Source organism: Oncorhynchus keta, unplaced genomic scaffold (genome assembly GCF_023373465.1).
Source record: "Oncorhynchus keta strain PuntledgeMale-10-30-2019 unplaced genomic scaffold, Oket_V2 Un_contig_6717_pilon_pilon, whole genome shotgun sequence".
Taxonomy (NCBI): Eukaryota; Metazoa; Chordata; class Actinopteri; order Salmoniformes; family Salmonidae; genus Oncorhynchus; species Oncorhynchus keta.
The window spans coordinates 62964-79347 of NW_026289021.1; the positions used below are offsets into that span (position 1 = coordinate 62964).

At 44.3% G+C, this 16384-nt stretch overlaps 1 long non-coding RNA gene across 2 annotated transcripts; it reads left to right on the plus strand.

Annotated features, from left to right (window-relative positions):
• Window positions 1-12688: 12688 nt before the first annotated feature.
• LOC127926071 (uncharacterized) lies at window positions 12689-15390 on the plus strand. 2 transcript variants are annotated; one of them, XR_008123219.1, is made up of 4 exons: window positions 12689-13169; window positions 13428-13501; window positions 14458-14571; window positions 15140-15390. It is a non-coding gene; the product is annotated as an uncharacterized LOC127926071 (long non-coding RNA). The 2 variants fall into 2 exon arrangements; XR_008123218.1 differs by having other exon boundaries at window positions 13428-13465; window positions 14384-14571.
• Window positions 15391-16384: the final 994 nt, after the last annotated feature.

A 16384-nucleotide genomic window follows, 5' to 3' on the forward strand; every position in this document is an offset into this window, starting at 1 on the left:
GTCAGCTATACTCTGGTCATTATTTGAACTGGCTAACTAGCTAGCAACTAACCAAAACATTGTTTTGAGAATAGCTTTTAGTTGCCTGGCTTGCTAGGTTCACATTTAAATGAATTCATTTTTAAACAGGTTTATTGGTGCTAGAGAAAGTCTACTATTTGGAGCACCGGGATGCAGATGTCATGCGAAGGCTGTCGTTTTGTGCCTATACTTTTTCATAATGAAAACGACACGTTTGAAGTCGGAAGACAACTGTCGATATGTCCACAGACATAGTGTAAACCAGCCTTTAGACTACCCCTCAATTTAGAACAACATGACTGATGAACACCAATAACAGTGACAGGTGATCAGTCAACTGTCATATCTATCATAATAACTGGCATACCTCATCATAATAACTGGCATACCTCATCATAATAACTGGCATACCTCATCATAATAACTGGCATACCTCATCATAATAACTGGCATACCTCATCATAATAACTATTATACCTCATCATAATAACTGGCATACCTCATCACAATAACTGGCATACCTCATCATAATAACTGGCATACCTCATCACAATAACTGGCATACCTCATCACAATAACTGTCATACCTCATCATAATAACTGTCATACCTCATCATAATAACTGTCATACCTCATCACAATAACTGTCATACCTCATCATAATAACTGTCATACCTCATCACAATAACTGTCATACCTCATCATAATAACTGTCATACCTCATCACAATAACTGTCATACCTCATCATAATAACTGGCATACCTCATCACAATAACTGTCATACCTCATCATAATAACTGTCATACCTCATCATAATAACTGTCATACCTCATCATAATAACTGTCATACCTCATCATAATAACTGGCATACCTCATCATAATAACTGTCATACCTCATCATAATAACTGTCATACCTCATCATAATAACTGTCATACCTCATCATAATAACTGTCATACCTCATCATAATAACTGGCATACCTCATCATAATAACTGGCATACCTCATCATAATAACTGTATAAGGGGCTTTGGTAACATAACGGATGGCACTGTGATAGACTGCATCCAGTTTGATGAGTAGAGTATTGGTAGCTATTTTGTAGATGACATTGCCGAAGTCGAGGATCGGTAGTCATGCCGTTGCCTTCTTTGGGTACAGCGAGCGCCATCCCCCTACCTCTGCACCATCCCCCTCTCTCTCTGCTACACTCAGGCTGCTGTGGTCAGAGGTCATACATTTCTGGAGAAGATTCTTCCTCATGGCCAGACAGTATAGAGAGAGAGTGAGTTTTCATAGAGAGAACAAATGAATTTCTTCCACCTCACAGAACTTGAGAACTGAACAATATTCATGTTCCGGAGAATGTATAAAAGGTTGGTAAAGTAGCCAGCTACGAACTGGTCTATTTGGTACAATTTTGTGAAACTCATGAGAGACAGTACAGCCACATTACCATAACCCTGTTTATACAACACTCTCGGCTTGCATCTAATTGTTGTATGGGATGAATGAGTAAAGATGAAACTATTTGTGATCAACTTTAATTATCAACTAACGTGAGGTAAAGAATAATTCATTAATGAGAAGGCTAATTGATTAGATATTAAAATATCTGAAAGTTATATTAGGAAAATTATAACTTAGTAATCTGAATAATTTCCTTGGTTCCCCGCCTTCCTTGTTAGTTACATCTACCTGATTAGTTAATCACGTAATAATAATTACAGAGAATTGATTTGATAAACTACTAATAAGTCTTCAGTTTAATGATGCCAAAGACACAACAGTAGGGTAAGATTGACGGCATGGGTGAAGGTGGCTTTGTTGCGAAATAGAAAGCCGATTCTTGATTTTATTTTGGATTGGAGATGTTTAATATGAGTCTGGAAGGAGAGTTTAAAGTCTAGCCAGACACCTAGGTACGTATAATTGTCCACATATTCTAGGTCAGAACCGTCCAGAGTAGTGATGCTAGTGGGGCGGGCGGGTGCGGGCAGCGAACGGTTGAATAGCATGCATTTGGTTTTATTAGCGTGTAAGAGCAGTTGGAGGCCACGCAACGAGTATTGTACGGCATTGAAGCTTGTTTTGAAGTTAGTTAACACAGTGTCCAAAGAATTTCCAGATGTATACAGAACAGTGTCATCTGCGTAGAGGTGGATGAGGGAATCACCTGCAGCAAGAGCGACATCATTGACATATACAGAGAAAAGTCAGTCAGAATTGAACCCTGTGGTACCCCATAGAGACTGCCAGAGGTCCGGACAACAGGCCCTCTGATTTTACACACTGAACTGTCCAGTTGGTGAACCAGGCGAGGCAGTCAACAGAAACCAAGGCTATTGAGTCTGCCTGATTTTACACAGAGTGAACTGTGTCTGCTGCAAGTAGTCTTTTATCGATGGGGGTTATGATATCCAGTACCTTGAGCATGGCAGTGCATTGTGAAACCATTGGCTATTGAGTCGAAATGGCCAGTGATCTGTGTATACGGTCGAAGACTTTGAGGGCAGGAGAGTAGGTCTAAAATAGTTTGGGCATGTCATGAAGACGGCTGCACAGTACTGTCTAATTTATCGATGGGGTTATGATATCATTTAGTACCTTGAGCAATGGCTGAAGACCAGCTCGAAACCGGATTGCACAGCGGAGAAGATTGTCTAGCCCACAGATTGGTAATAGGGGTTGCTGATCGTTTTTTGTAGCCCAGCGGGTCCGGGTTTTGCAGCTCTTTCAGTACATCTGCTATCTGGATTTGGGTGAAGGAGAAGCTGGGGAGGCTCGGGCGGGTAGCTGTGGGAGGTGCAGAGCTGTTTGCCGGGATTGGGGTATGGCCAGCCGTAAAGAAATGTATGTTGAAATGTTCGATTATCATGGATTGATCGGTGTTGACCGTGTTACCTAGAATCAGTGCAGTGGGCAGCTGGGAGGAGGTGCTCTTATTCTCCATGGACTTTACAGTGTCCCAAAACTCTTTGGAGTTAGCGCTACAGGATGCAAATTTCTGTTTGAAAAAGCTAGCCTTTGCTTTCCTGCTTGACTGTGTGTATTGGTTCCCGACTTCCCTGAACAGTTGCATATCGCGGGGACTATTCGATACCATTGAAGTCCGCCACAGGATGTTTTTGTGCTGGTCGAGGGCAGTCAGGTCTGGAGTGAACCAAGGGGTATATCTGTTCTTAGTTCTACATTTTTTGAAAGGGGCATGCTTATTTAAGATGGTGAGGAAATTCCTTTTAAAGAAGTACAAGGCATCCTCGACTGACGGGAGGAGGTCAATATCCTTCCAGGATACCTGGGCCAGGTCGATTAGAAAGGCCTGCTCGCTGAAGTGTTTAAGGGAGCGTTTGACTGTGATGAGGTCGTTTGTGGTCATTTGACTGCGGACCCATTACGGACTCAGGCAATGAGGAAGTGATCGCTGAGATCCTTGTTGAAGACAGCAGAGGTGTATTTAGAAGACAGGTTGATCAGGATGATATCTCAGAGGGTGTCCATGGCTACGCATTTAGGGTTGTAACTGGTAGGTTCCTTGATGATTTGAGTGAGATTGAGGGCATCTAGTTTAGATTGTAGAACTGCCAGGGTGTTAAGCATATCACAGTTTAGGTCACCTAACAGAACTAACTCTGAAGATAGATGGGGGCAATCAATTCACATATGGTGTCCAGAGCACAGCTGGGAGCTGAGGGGGTCTATAACAGGTGTCAACAGTGACAGACTTATTTCTGGAGAGATTCATTTTTAAAATTAGAAGCTCGAACTGTTTGAGCATAGACCTGGAAAGAATGACAGAACTTTGCAAGCTTTGGCGGAGTGTGCTAAAGCAGCGAGTAAAACAAACTTAGGGAGGAGGCTTCTGATGTTAACATGCATGAAACCAAGGCGTTTTCAATTACAGAAGTCAACAAATGAGAGTGACTGGGGACATGCAGGACCTTGGTTAACCTCCACATCACCTGAGGAACAGTGGAGGAGTTGGATGAGGGTACGGCTAAAGGCTATCAAAACTGGTCGTCTAGTGCGTTGGGGACAGAGAATAAAAGGAGCAGATTTCTGGGCCTGGTACAATAGATTCAGGGCATAATGTGTAGACAGGGGTATGGTGGGGTGCGGGTACAGTGGAGGTAAACCTAGGCATTGAGTGATGATGAGAGAGGTTGCATCTTTGGACACGCTAGTTATGCTGGGTGAGGTCACCGCATGTGTGGGAGGTGGGACAAAAGAGGTATCTGAGGCATGTTGAGTGGGACTAGGGACTACGCAGTGAACTAAAACAATGACAACTATCCTAAACAACAGTTTACAAGGCATATTGACATTTGAAGCGAGGCATAAAGCAATCACAGGTGTTGATTGAGAGAGCTAGCTAAGACAACGGGTAAGACAACAACAGGTATAATGGCGTTGAATGGGCAGAGAGGATCGATTAACTACACACAGGGCCTGAGTACGGGGACGACAGATGAACCAAGGTAAACATAGTGAAGTTCTGTGATTAATGAACAGTCCAGAAGGCATCAGCTATGTATCCAAGTGGTTATAGGGTCCAGTGAACAACAATATATGGAACAGGGAAGCAGCTTGGTAGCCGTTACTACACTAGCACACGGGAGACACAGCGTTTAAAGTTAGCAGGCAAGTAGAAGCGTCTGACGTCCGGCAAAGACCGGTTGAGGGCAGATGGAGTTACGTTGGCGGACCAGTCGTGGTGGTACGGCGGGGCATCGTGTCGACAAAAGGGACCAGGCCAGTTGGCGAAAGAGGTATTGTAGTTGTAGTAATTTCGTATGCTAACCAGGAGATGCGTCTGGCTCGCAGCTAACTGGTACTAGCTTCAGGACAGGGGCGTTATCCACTATAGCCACTCGGTAGCAGCGATGATCCGATGCAAAGGTCCAGAGATTATGGATCCGGTGGAGTAGTGGATTCTAGCCGTGTTGGGTGTAGAGTCCGGGAGGCATCGGCTGAACAGGTAATCAAATGGCTACCCTGACTATTTGCATTGTGTTCCCCCCCCCCCAACACCTCTTTTTACACTGCTGCTACTCTCTGTTTATCATATATGCATAGTCACTTTAACTATACATTCATGTACATACTACCTCAATTGGGCCAACCAACCAGTGTTCCCGCACATTGGCTAACCGGGCTATCTGCATTGTGTCCCACCCACCACCCGACAACATCGCCCCTGTTGGCATTTCTGTCTTTTCTGTAGATGTTAGATGAGCCTTTACGTCGGTAACCCTAACCCTAACCCCTAACCCCCTGGATGATCGCTGGATGCTGCTTCAGTCTAAAATTACAGAACAGGGTTTACAATTATCTAATTCAACACAATTTAGACAAATTAACTCTGTGTTGTATTAGATAGGTAACTCTGTGTTGTATTAGATAGGTAACTCTGTGTTGTATTAGATAGGTAACTCTGTGTTGTACTAGATAGGTAACTCTGTGTTGTATTAGATAGGTAACTCTGTGTTGTATTAGATAGGTAACTCTGTGTTGTATTAGATAGGTAACTCTGTGTTGTATTAGATAGGTAACTCTGTGTTGTATTAGATAGGTAACTCTGTGTTGTATTAGATAGGTAACTCTGTGTTGTACTAGATAGGTAACTCTAAATCATATTACTGTCTGTGGGCACACATCGTATTCTCGGCCTAAATCATTATATTCATGTTACTGTGTGTTAACATGAGGAAGAGGTTCTATTCGTGTTACTGTGTGTTAACGTGAGGAAGAGGTTCTATTCATGTTCCTGTGTGTTAACGTGAGGAAGAGGTTCTATTCATGTTACTGTGTGTTAACATGAGGTTCTATTCATGTTACTGCGTGTTAACGTGAGGAACTTCGCACTTCGCTCTGCAGGTTGTATAACTTTTTCATTACATTTCATTATAGTACAACGGTTGATTTGTCTAATCTTAGCAATTCTTCTTAGCTAGCTACATAGCCGTCCTTGTATCAGAGATAATTGCATAATTATCGTATTTCGTCGCCCTAACGTAGCCTTCACTGCTATTCGCCCAGCTAGCAAACGCTAGCTAACGCACACAGATTAGCATCACTGTAGTGCTATTCACTCAACTGAACGACTTGATTAGTCTAGTGTTAGCTAGCTACATAGCTGTCTTTGTTTCCAAGATAATTGTGTTGTTTAGTGTGTGTAGCCTTGGAGTGATTATCTTAATTCACTGAGGTTCGCTAGCCAGCTATTTGTCGTCCTTAACGTAGGAGACTCTGCTAGCTAGCCAACAGCTAACTGCTAACAGCTAGCCAACGTCTACTGTTTTGAATTCAACAACCCGGTCAGGTAGTTTCACATTTTCATTTCATTTCATTACAGTACAACGGTTTGATTTGTTTGATCGTAGCTAGCTACATAGCTAGCTACATAGCCGTCTTTGTTTCAAAGATAATTGTGTAGTCTAGAGCGATTTCCTAGGTTAGCTAGCCAGCTATTGTCGTTCTTTTAACGCAACGTAACGTAAACAACACTGCTAGCTAGCCAGCTAGCCCCGAATAGTACCACTGTAGAAACTATTACACTCAACGGAACGACTTGATTAGTGTAGTGTCAACAACGCAGCTACTGCCAGCTAGCCTACTTTAGCAGTACTGTATCATTTTAATCATTTTAGTCAATAAGATTCTTGCTACGTAAGCTTAACTTTCTGAACATTCGAGACGTGTAGTCCACTTGTCATTCCAATCTCCTTGCATTAGCGTAGCCTTTTCTGTAGCCTGTCAACTATGTGTCTGTCTATCCCTGTTCTCTCCTCTCTGCACAGACCATACAAACGCTCCACACCGCGTGGCCGCGACCACCTAATCTGGTGGTCCCAGCGCGTCACGACCCACGTGGAGTTCCAGGTCTCCGGTAGCCTCTGGAACTGCCGATCTGCGGCCAACAAGGCAGAGTTCATCTCAGCCTACGCCTCCCTCCAGTCCCTTGACTTCTTGGCACTGACGGAAACATGGATCACCACAGATAACACTGCTACTCCTACTGCTCTCTCCTCGTCCGCCCACGTGTTCTCGCACACCCCGAGAGCTTCTGGTCAGCGGGGTGGTGGCACCGGGATCCTCATCTCTCCCAAGTGGTCTTTCTCTCTTTCTCCCCTTACCCATCTGTCTATCGCCTCCTTTGAATTCCATGCTGTCACAGTTACCAGCCCTTTCAAGCTTAACATCCTTATCATTTATCGCCCTCCAGGTTCCCTCGGAGAGTTCATCAATGAGCTTGATGCCTTGATAAGCTCCTTTCCTGAGGACGGCTCACCTCTCACAGTTCTGGGCGACTTTAACCTCCCCACGTCTACCTTTGACTCATTCCTCTCTGCCTCCTTCTTTCCACTCCTCTCCTCTTTTGACCTCACCCTCTCACCTTCCCCCCTACTCACAAGGCAGGCAATACGCTTGACCTCATCTTTACTAGATGCTGTTCTTCCACTAACCTCATTGCAACTCCCCTCCAAGTCTCCGACCACTACCTTGTATCCTTTTCCCTCTCGCTCTCATCCAACACTTCCCACACTGCCCCTACTCGGATGGTATCGCGCCGTCCCAACCTTCGCTCTCTCTCCCCCGCTACTCTCTCCTCTTCCATCCTATCATGTCTTCCCTCTGCTCAAACTTTCTCCAACCTATCTCCTGATTCTGCCTCCTCAACCCTCCTCTCCTCCCTTACTGCATCATTTGACTCTCTATGTCCCCTATCCTCCAGGCCGGCTCGGTCCTCCCCTCCCGCTCCGTGGCTCGACGACTCATTGCGAGCTCACAGAACAGGGCTCCGGGCAGCCGAGCGGAAATGGAGGAAAACTCGCCTCCCTGCGGACCTGGCATCCTTTCACTCCCTCCTCTCTACATTTTCCTCCTCTGTCTCTGCTGCTAAAGCCACTTTCTACCATTCTAAATTCCAAGCATCTGCCTCTAACCCTAGGAAGCTCTTTGCCACCGTCTCCTCCCTCCTGAATCCTCCCCACCCCCCTCCTCCCTCTCTGCAGATGACTTCGTCAACCATTTTGAAAAGAAGGTCGACGACATCCGATCCTCGTTTGCTAAGTCAAACGACACCGCTGGTTCTGCTCACACTGCCCTACCCTATGCTCTGACCTCTTTCTCCCCTCTCTCTCCAGATGAAATCTCGCGTCTTGTGAAGGCCGGCCGCCCAACAACCTGCCCGCTTGACCCTATCCCCTCCTCTCTTCTCCAGACCATTTCCGGAGACCTTCTCCCTTACCTCACCTCGCTCATCAACTCATCCCTGACCGCTGGCTACGTCCCTCCCGTCTTCAAGAGAGCGAGAGTTGCACCCCTTCTGAAAAAACCTACACTCGATCCCTCCGATGTCAACAACTACAGACCAGTATCCCTTCTCTCTTTTCTCTCCAAAACTCTTGAGCGTGCCGTCCTTGGCCAGCTCTACCGCTATCTCTCTCAGAACGACCTTCTTGATCCAAATCAGTCAGGTTTCAAGACTAGTCATTCAACTGAGACTGCTCTTCTCTGTATCACGGAGGCGCTCCGCACTGCTAAAGCTAACTCTCTCTCCTCTGCTCTCATCCTTCTAGACCTATCGGCTGCCTTCGATACTGTGAACCATCAGATCCTCCTCTCCACCCTCTCCGAGTTGGGCATCTCCGGCGCGGCCCACGCTTGGATTGCGTCCTACCTGACAGGTCGCTCCTACCAGGTGGCGTGGCGAGAATCTGTCTCCTCACCACGCTCTCACCACTGGTGTCCCCCAGGGCTCTGTTCTAGGCCCTCTCTTATTCTCGCTATACACCAAGTCACTTGGCTCTGTCATAACCTCACATGGTCTCTCCTATCATTGCTATGCAGACGACACACAATTAATCTTCTCCTTTCCCCCTTCTGATGACCAGGTGGCGAATCGCATCTCTGCATGTCTGGCAGACATATCAGTGTGGATGACGGATCACCACCTCAAGCTGAACCTCAGCAAGACGGAGCTCCTCTTCCTCCCGGGGAAGGATTGCCCGTTCCATGATCTCGCCATCACGGTTGACAACTCCATTGTGTCCTCCTCCCAGAGCGCTAAGAACCTTGGCGTGATCCTGGACAACACCCTGACGTTCTCAACTAACATCAAGGCGGTGTCCCGTTCCTGTAGGTTCATGCTCTACAACATCCGCAGAGTACGACCCTGCCTCACACAGGAAGCGGCGCAGGTCCTAATCCAGGCACTTGTCATCTCCCGTCTTGATTACTGCAACTCGCTGTTGGCTGGGCTCCCTGCCTGTGCCATTAAACCCCTACAACTCATCCAGAACGCCGCAGCCCGTCTGGTGTTCAACCTTCCCAAGTTCTCTCACGTCACCCCGCTCCTCCGCTCTCTCCACTGGCTTCCAGTTGAAGCTCGCATCCGCTACAAGACCATGGTGCTTGCCTACGGAGCTGTGAGGGGAACGGCACCTCAGTACCTCCAGGCTCTGATCAGGCCCTACACCCAAACAAGGGCACTGCGTTCATCCACCTCTGGCCTGCTCGCCTCCCTACCACTGAGGAAGTACAGTTCCCGCTCAGCCCAGTCAAAACTGTTCGCTGCTCTGGCCCCCAATGGTGGAACAAACTCCCTCACGACGCCAGGACAGCGGAGTCAATCACCACCTTCCGGAGACACCTGAAACCCCACCTCTTCATGGAATACCTAGGATAGGGTAAGTAAGGGTAAGTAATCCTTCTCACCCCCCTTCTCTCCCCCAAAAAAAGATTTAGATGCAAGTGGCTGTTCCACTGGATGTCATAAGGTGTATGCACCAATTTGTAAGTCGCTCTGGATAAGAGCGTCTGCTAAATGACTTAAATGTAAATGTAAGAGGTTCTATTCATGTTACTGTGTGTTAACGTGAGGAAGAGGTTCTATTCATGTTACTGTGTGTTAACATGAGGTTCTATTCATGTTACTGTGTGTTAACGTGAGGAAGAGGTTCTATTCATGTTACTGTGTGTTAACGTGAGGAAGAGGTTCTATTCATGTTCCTGTGTGTTAACGTGAGGAAGAGGTTCTATTCATGTTACTGTGTGTTAACATGAGGTTCTATTCATGTTACTGTGTGTTAACGTGAGGAAGAGGTTCTATTCATGTTCCTGTGTGTTAACATGAGGAAGAGGTTCTATTCATGTTACTGTGTGTTAACATGAGGTTCTATTCATGTTACTGTGTTAACGTGAGGAAGAGGTTCTATTCATGTTACTGTGTGTTAACATGAGGAAGAGGTTCTATTCATGTTACTGTGTGTTAACGTGTGTTAACGTGAGGAAGAGGTTCTATTCATGTTACTGTGTGTTAACATGAGGTTCTATTCATGTTACTGTGTGTTAACGTGAGGAAGAGGTTCTATTCATGTTACTGTGTGTTAACGTGATGAAGAGGTTCTATTCATGTTACTGTGTGTTAACATGAGGAAGAGGTTCTATTCATGTTACTGTGTTAATGTGAGGAAGATGTTCTATTCATGTTACTGTGTGTTAACGTGAGGAAGAGGTTCTATTCATGTTACTGTGTTAATGTGAGGAAGAGGTTCTATTCATGTTACTGTGTGTTAACATGAGGAAGAGGTTCTATTCATGTTACTGTGTGTTAACATGAGGTTCTATTCATGTTACTGTGTGTTAACATGAGGAAGAGGTTCTATTCATGTTACTGTGTTAATGTGAGGAAGATGTTCTATTCATGTTACTGTGTGTTAACATGAGGTTCTATTCATGTTACTGTGTGTTAACGTGAGGAAGATGTTATATTCATGTTACTGTGTGTTAACATGAGGTTCTATTCATGTTACTTACTGTGTGTTAACGTGAGGAAGAGGTTCTATTCATGTTACTGTGTGTTAACATGAGGTTCTATTCATGTTACTGTGTGTTAACATGAGGTTCTATTCATGTTACTGTGTGTTAACTTGAGGTTCTATTCATGTTACTGTGTGTTAATGTGAGGAAGAGGTTCTATTCATGTTACTGTGTGTTAACGTGAGGAAGAGGTTCTATTCATGTTACTGTGTGTTAACATGAGGAAGAGGTTCTATTCATGTTACTGTGTGTTAACATGAGGAAGAGGTTCTATTCATGTTACTGTGTGTTAACATGAGGAAGAGGTTCTATTCATGTTACTGTGTGTTAACGTGAGGAAGAGGTTCTATTCATGTTACTGTGTGTTAACATGAGGTTCTATTCATGTTACTGTGTTAATGTGAGGAAGAGGTTCTATTCATGTTACTGTGTGTTAACATGAGGTTCTATTCATGTTACTGTGTTAATGTGAGGAAGAGGTTCTATTCATGTTACTGTGTGTTAACATGAGGAAGAGGTTCTATTCATGTTACTGTGTGTTAACATGAGGTTCTATTCATGTTACTGTGTTAATGTGAGGAAGAGGTTCTATTCATGTTACTGTGTGTTAACATGAGGAAGAGGTTCTATTCATGTTACTGTGTGTTAACGTGAGGAAGAGGTTCTATTCATGTTACTGTGTGTTAACATGAGGTTCTATTCATGTTACTGTGTTAATGTGAGGAAGAGGTATTGCTATGCAGACGACACACAATTAATCTTCTCCTTTCCCCCTTCTGATGACCAGGTGGCGAATCGCATCTCTGCATGTCTGGCAGACATATCAGTGTGGATGACGGATCACCACCTCAAGCTGAACCTCAGCAAGACGGAGCTCCTCTTCCTCCCGGGGAAGGACTGCCCGTTCCATGATCTCGCCATCACGGTTGACAACTCCATTGTGTCCTCCTCCCAGAGCGCTAAGAACCTTGGCGTGATCCTGGACAACACCCTGACGTTCTCAACTAACATCAAGGCGGTGTCCCGTTCCTGTAGGTTCATGCTCTACAACATCCGCAGAGTACGACCCTGCCTCACACAGGAAGCGGCGCAGGTCCTAATCCAGGCACTTGTCATCTCCCGTCTTGATTACTGCAACTCGCTGTTGGCTGGGCTCCCTGCCTGTGCCATTAAACCCCTACAACTCATCCAGAACGCCGCAGCCCGTCTGGTGTTCAACCTTCCCAAGTTCTCTCACGTCACCCCGCTCCTCCGCTCTCTCCACTGGCTTCCAGTTGAAGCTCGCATCCGCTACAAGACCATGGTGCTTGCCTGCGGAGCTGTGAGGGGAACGGCACCTCAGTACCTCCAGGCTCTGATCAGGCCCTACACCCAAACAAGGGCACTGCGTTCATCCACCTCTGGCCTGCTCGCCTCCCTACCACTGAGGAAGTACAGTTCCCGCTCAGCCCAGTCAAAACTGTTCGCTGCTCTGGCCCCCCAATGGTGGAACAAACTCCCTCACGACGCCAGGACAGCGGAGTCAATCACCACCTTCCGGAGACACCTGAAACCCCACCTCTTCATGGAATACCTAGGATAGGGTAAGTAAGGGTAAGTAATCCTTCTCCCCCCCCAAAAAAGATTTAGATGCAAGTGGCTGTTCCACTGGATGTCATAAGGTGTATGCACCAATTTGTAAGTCGCTCTGGATAAGAGCGTCTGCTAAATGACTTAAATGTAAATGTAAGAGGTTCTGTTCATGTTACTGTGTGTTAACATGAGGAAGAGGTTCTATTCATGTTACTGTGTGTTAACGTGAGGAAGAGGTTCTATTCATGTTCCTGTGTGTTAACATGAGGAAGAGGTTCTATTCATGTTACTGTGTGTTAACATGAGGTTCTATTCATGTTACTGTGTGTTAACGTGAGGAAGAGGTTCTATTCATGTTACTGTGTGTTAACGTGAGGAAGAGGTTCTATTCATGTTACTGTGTGTTAACGTGAGGAAGAGGTTCTATTCATGTTCCTGTGTGTTAACGTGAGGAAGAGGTTCTATTCATGTTACTGTGTGTTAACATGAGGTTCTATTCATGTTACTGTGTGTTAACGTGAGGAAGAGGTTCTATTCATGTTACTGTGTGTTAACATGAGGAAGAGGTTCTATTCATGTTACTGTGTGTTAACGTGAGGAAGAGGTTCTATTCATGTTACTGTGTGTTAACATGAGGTTCTATTCATGTTACTGTGTGTTAACGTGAGGAAGAGGTTCTATTCATGTTACTGTGTGTTAACATGAGGAAGAGGTTCTATTCATGTTACTGTGTGTTAACGTGAGGAAGAGGTTCTATTCATGTTACTGTGTGTTAACGTGAGGAAGAGGTTCTATTCATGTTCCTGTGTGTTAACGTGAGGAAGAGGTTCTATTCATGTTACTGTGTGTTAACATGAGGTTCTATTCATGTTACTGTGTGTTAACGTGAGGAAGAGGTTCTATTCATGTTACTGTGTGTTAACATGAGGAAGAGGTTCTATTCATGTTACTGTGTTAATGTGAGGAAGATGTTCTATTCATGTTACTGTGTGTTAACGTGAGGAAGAGGTTCTATTCATGTTACTGTGTGTTAACATGAGGAAGAGGTTCTATTCATGTTACTGTGTTAATGTGAGGAAGAGGTTCTATTCATGTTACTGTGTGTTAACATGAGGTTCTATTCATGTTACTGTGTGTTAACATGAGGTTCTATTCATGTTACTGTGTGTTAACATGAGGAAGAGGTTCTATTCATGTTACTGTGTGTTAACGTGAGGAAGATGTTCTATTCATGTTACTGTGTGTTAACATGAGGTTCTATTCATGTTACTGTGTGTTAACGTGAGGAAGAGGTTATATTCATGTTACTGTGTGTTAACATGAGGTTCTATTCATGTTACTTACTGTGTGTTAACGTGAGGAAGAGGTTCTATTCATGTTACTGTGTGTTAACATGAGGTTCTATTCATGTTACTGTGTGTTAACATGAGGTTCTATTCATGTTACTGTGTGTTAACTTGAGGTTCTATTCATGTTACTGTGTTAATGTGAGGAAGAGGTTCTATTCATGTTACTGTGTGTTAACGTGAGGAAGAGGTTCTATTCATGTTACTGTGTGTTAACTTGAGGTTCTATTCATGTTACTGTGTTAATGTGAGGAAGAGGTTCTATTCATGTTACTGTGTGTTAACGTGAGGAAGAGGTTCTATTCATGTTACTGTGTGTTAACTTGAGGTTCTATTCATGTTACTGTGTGTTAACATGAGGAAGAGGTTATATTCATGTTACTGTGTGTTAACATGAGGTTCTATTCATGTTACTGTGTTAATGTGAGGAAGAGGTTCTATTCATGTTACTGTGTGTTAACATGAGGAAGAGGTTCTATTCATGTTACTGTGTGTTAACATGAGGAAGAGGTTCTATTCATGTTACTGTGTGTTAACATGAGGAAGAGCTTCTATTCATGTTACTGTGTGTTAACGTGAGGAAGAGGTTCTATTCATGTTACTGTGTGTTAACATGAGGTTCTATTCATGTTACTGTGTTAATGTGAGGAAGAGGTTCTATTCATGTTACTGTGTGTTAACGTGAGGAAGAGGTTCTATTCATGTTACTGTGTGTTAACGTGAGGAAGAGGTTCTATTCATGTTACTGTGTGTTAACGTGAGGAAGAGGTTCTATTCATGTTACTGTGTGTTAACATGAGGAAGAGGTTCTATTCATGTTCCTGTGTGTTAACGTGAGGAAGAGGTTCTATTCATGTTACTGTGTGTTAACGCGAGGAAGAGGTTCTATTCATGTTACTGTGTGTTAACATGAGGTTCTATTCATGTTACTGTGTTAATGTGAGGAAGAGGTTCTATTCATGTTACTGTGTGTTAACATGAGGTTCTATTCATGTTACTGTGTTAATGTGAGGAAGAGGTTCTATTCATGTTACTGTGTGTTAACATGAGGAAGAGGTTCTATTCATGTTACTGTGTGTTAACATGAGGTTCTATTCATGTTACTGTGTTAATGTGAGGAAGAGGTTCTATTCATGTTACTGTGTGTTAACATGAGGAAGAGGTTCTATTCATGTTACTGTGTGTTAACGTGAGGAAGAGGTTCTATTCATGTTACTGTGTGTTAACATGAGGTTCTATTCATGTTACTGTGTTAATGTGAGGAAGAGGTTCTATTCATGTTACTGTGTGTTAACGTGAGGAAGATGTTCTATTCATGTTACTGTGTGTTAACATGAGGTTCTATTCATGTTACTGTGTTAATGTGAGGAAGAGGTTCTATTCATGTTACTGTGTGTTAACGTGAGGAAGAGGTTCTATTCATGTTACTGTGTGTTAATGTGAGGAAGAGGTTCTATTCATTATTTAACAGCCCTGCAGGTCCAGAGAATCCAGCAGATTCCCTAATGGATGTAAACAGATTAACACACACAGCTGGATACCAAGCACACACACTGTCTAGATGAGCACACTGTAGCAGGGATTATGGGTAATCCTCCAATCTTACTTCCTCTGGTGAATCACACACAAACATACACCAATCAATGCTGAACAGCTTCACACAACCGAGACATCCCATAGAAACACTATGTAAACAGTCCTACCATACCAGAGCATGTTGCCATGGAGACTTGGATGGAAGGGCGCTATGGAAACAGTCCTCCTGTACTAGATCATGTTGCCATGGAGACTAGGATGGAAGGGCGCTATGGAAACAGTCCTACTGTACTAGATCACGTTGCCATGGAGACTAGGATGGAAGATGCACGGTAGAATGTCTAGATGGATGGTAGAATGTCTAGATGAACGGTAGGATGTCTAGATGGACGGTAATGTCTAGATGGATGGTAGAATGTCTAGATGAACGGTAGAATGTCTAGATGGACGGTAGGATGTCTAGATGGATGGTAGAATGTCTAGAGCACGGTAGAATGTCTAGATGGACGGTAGGATGTCTAGATGGATGGTAGAATGTCTAGATGAACGGTAGAATGTCTAGATGGACGGTAGGATGTCTAGATGGACGGTAGAATGTCTAGATGCACGGTAGAATGTCTAGATGGACGGTAGAATGTCTAGATGGACGGTAGAATGTCTAGATGGATGGTAGAATGTCTAGATGGATGGTAGAATGTCTAGATGGATGGTAGAATGTCTAGAGGAACGGTAGGATGTCTAGATGGATGGTAGGATGTCTAGATGGATGGTAGAATGTCTAGAGGAACGGTAGGATGTCTAGATGGATGGTAGGATGTCTAGATGGATAGAATGTAGAATGTCTAGATGCACGGTAGAATGTCTAGATGCACGGTAGAATGTCTAGATGCACGGTAGAATGTCTAGATGGACGGTAGAATGTCTAGATGCACGGTAGAATGTCTAGATGCACGGTAGAATGTCTAGATGCACGGTAGAATGTCTAGATGCACGGTAGAATGTCTAGATGCACGGTAGAATGTCTAGATGCACGGTAGAATGTCTAGATGCACGGTAGAATGTCTAGATGCACGGTAGAATGTC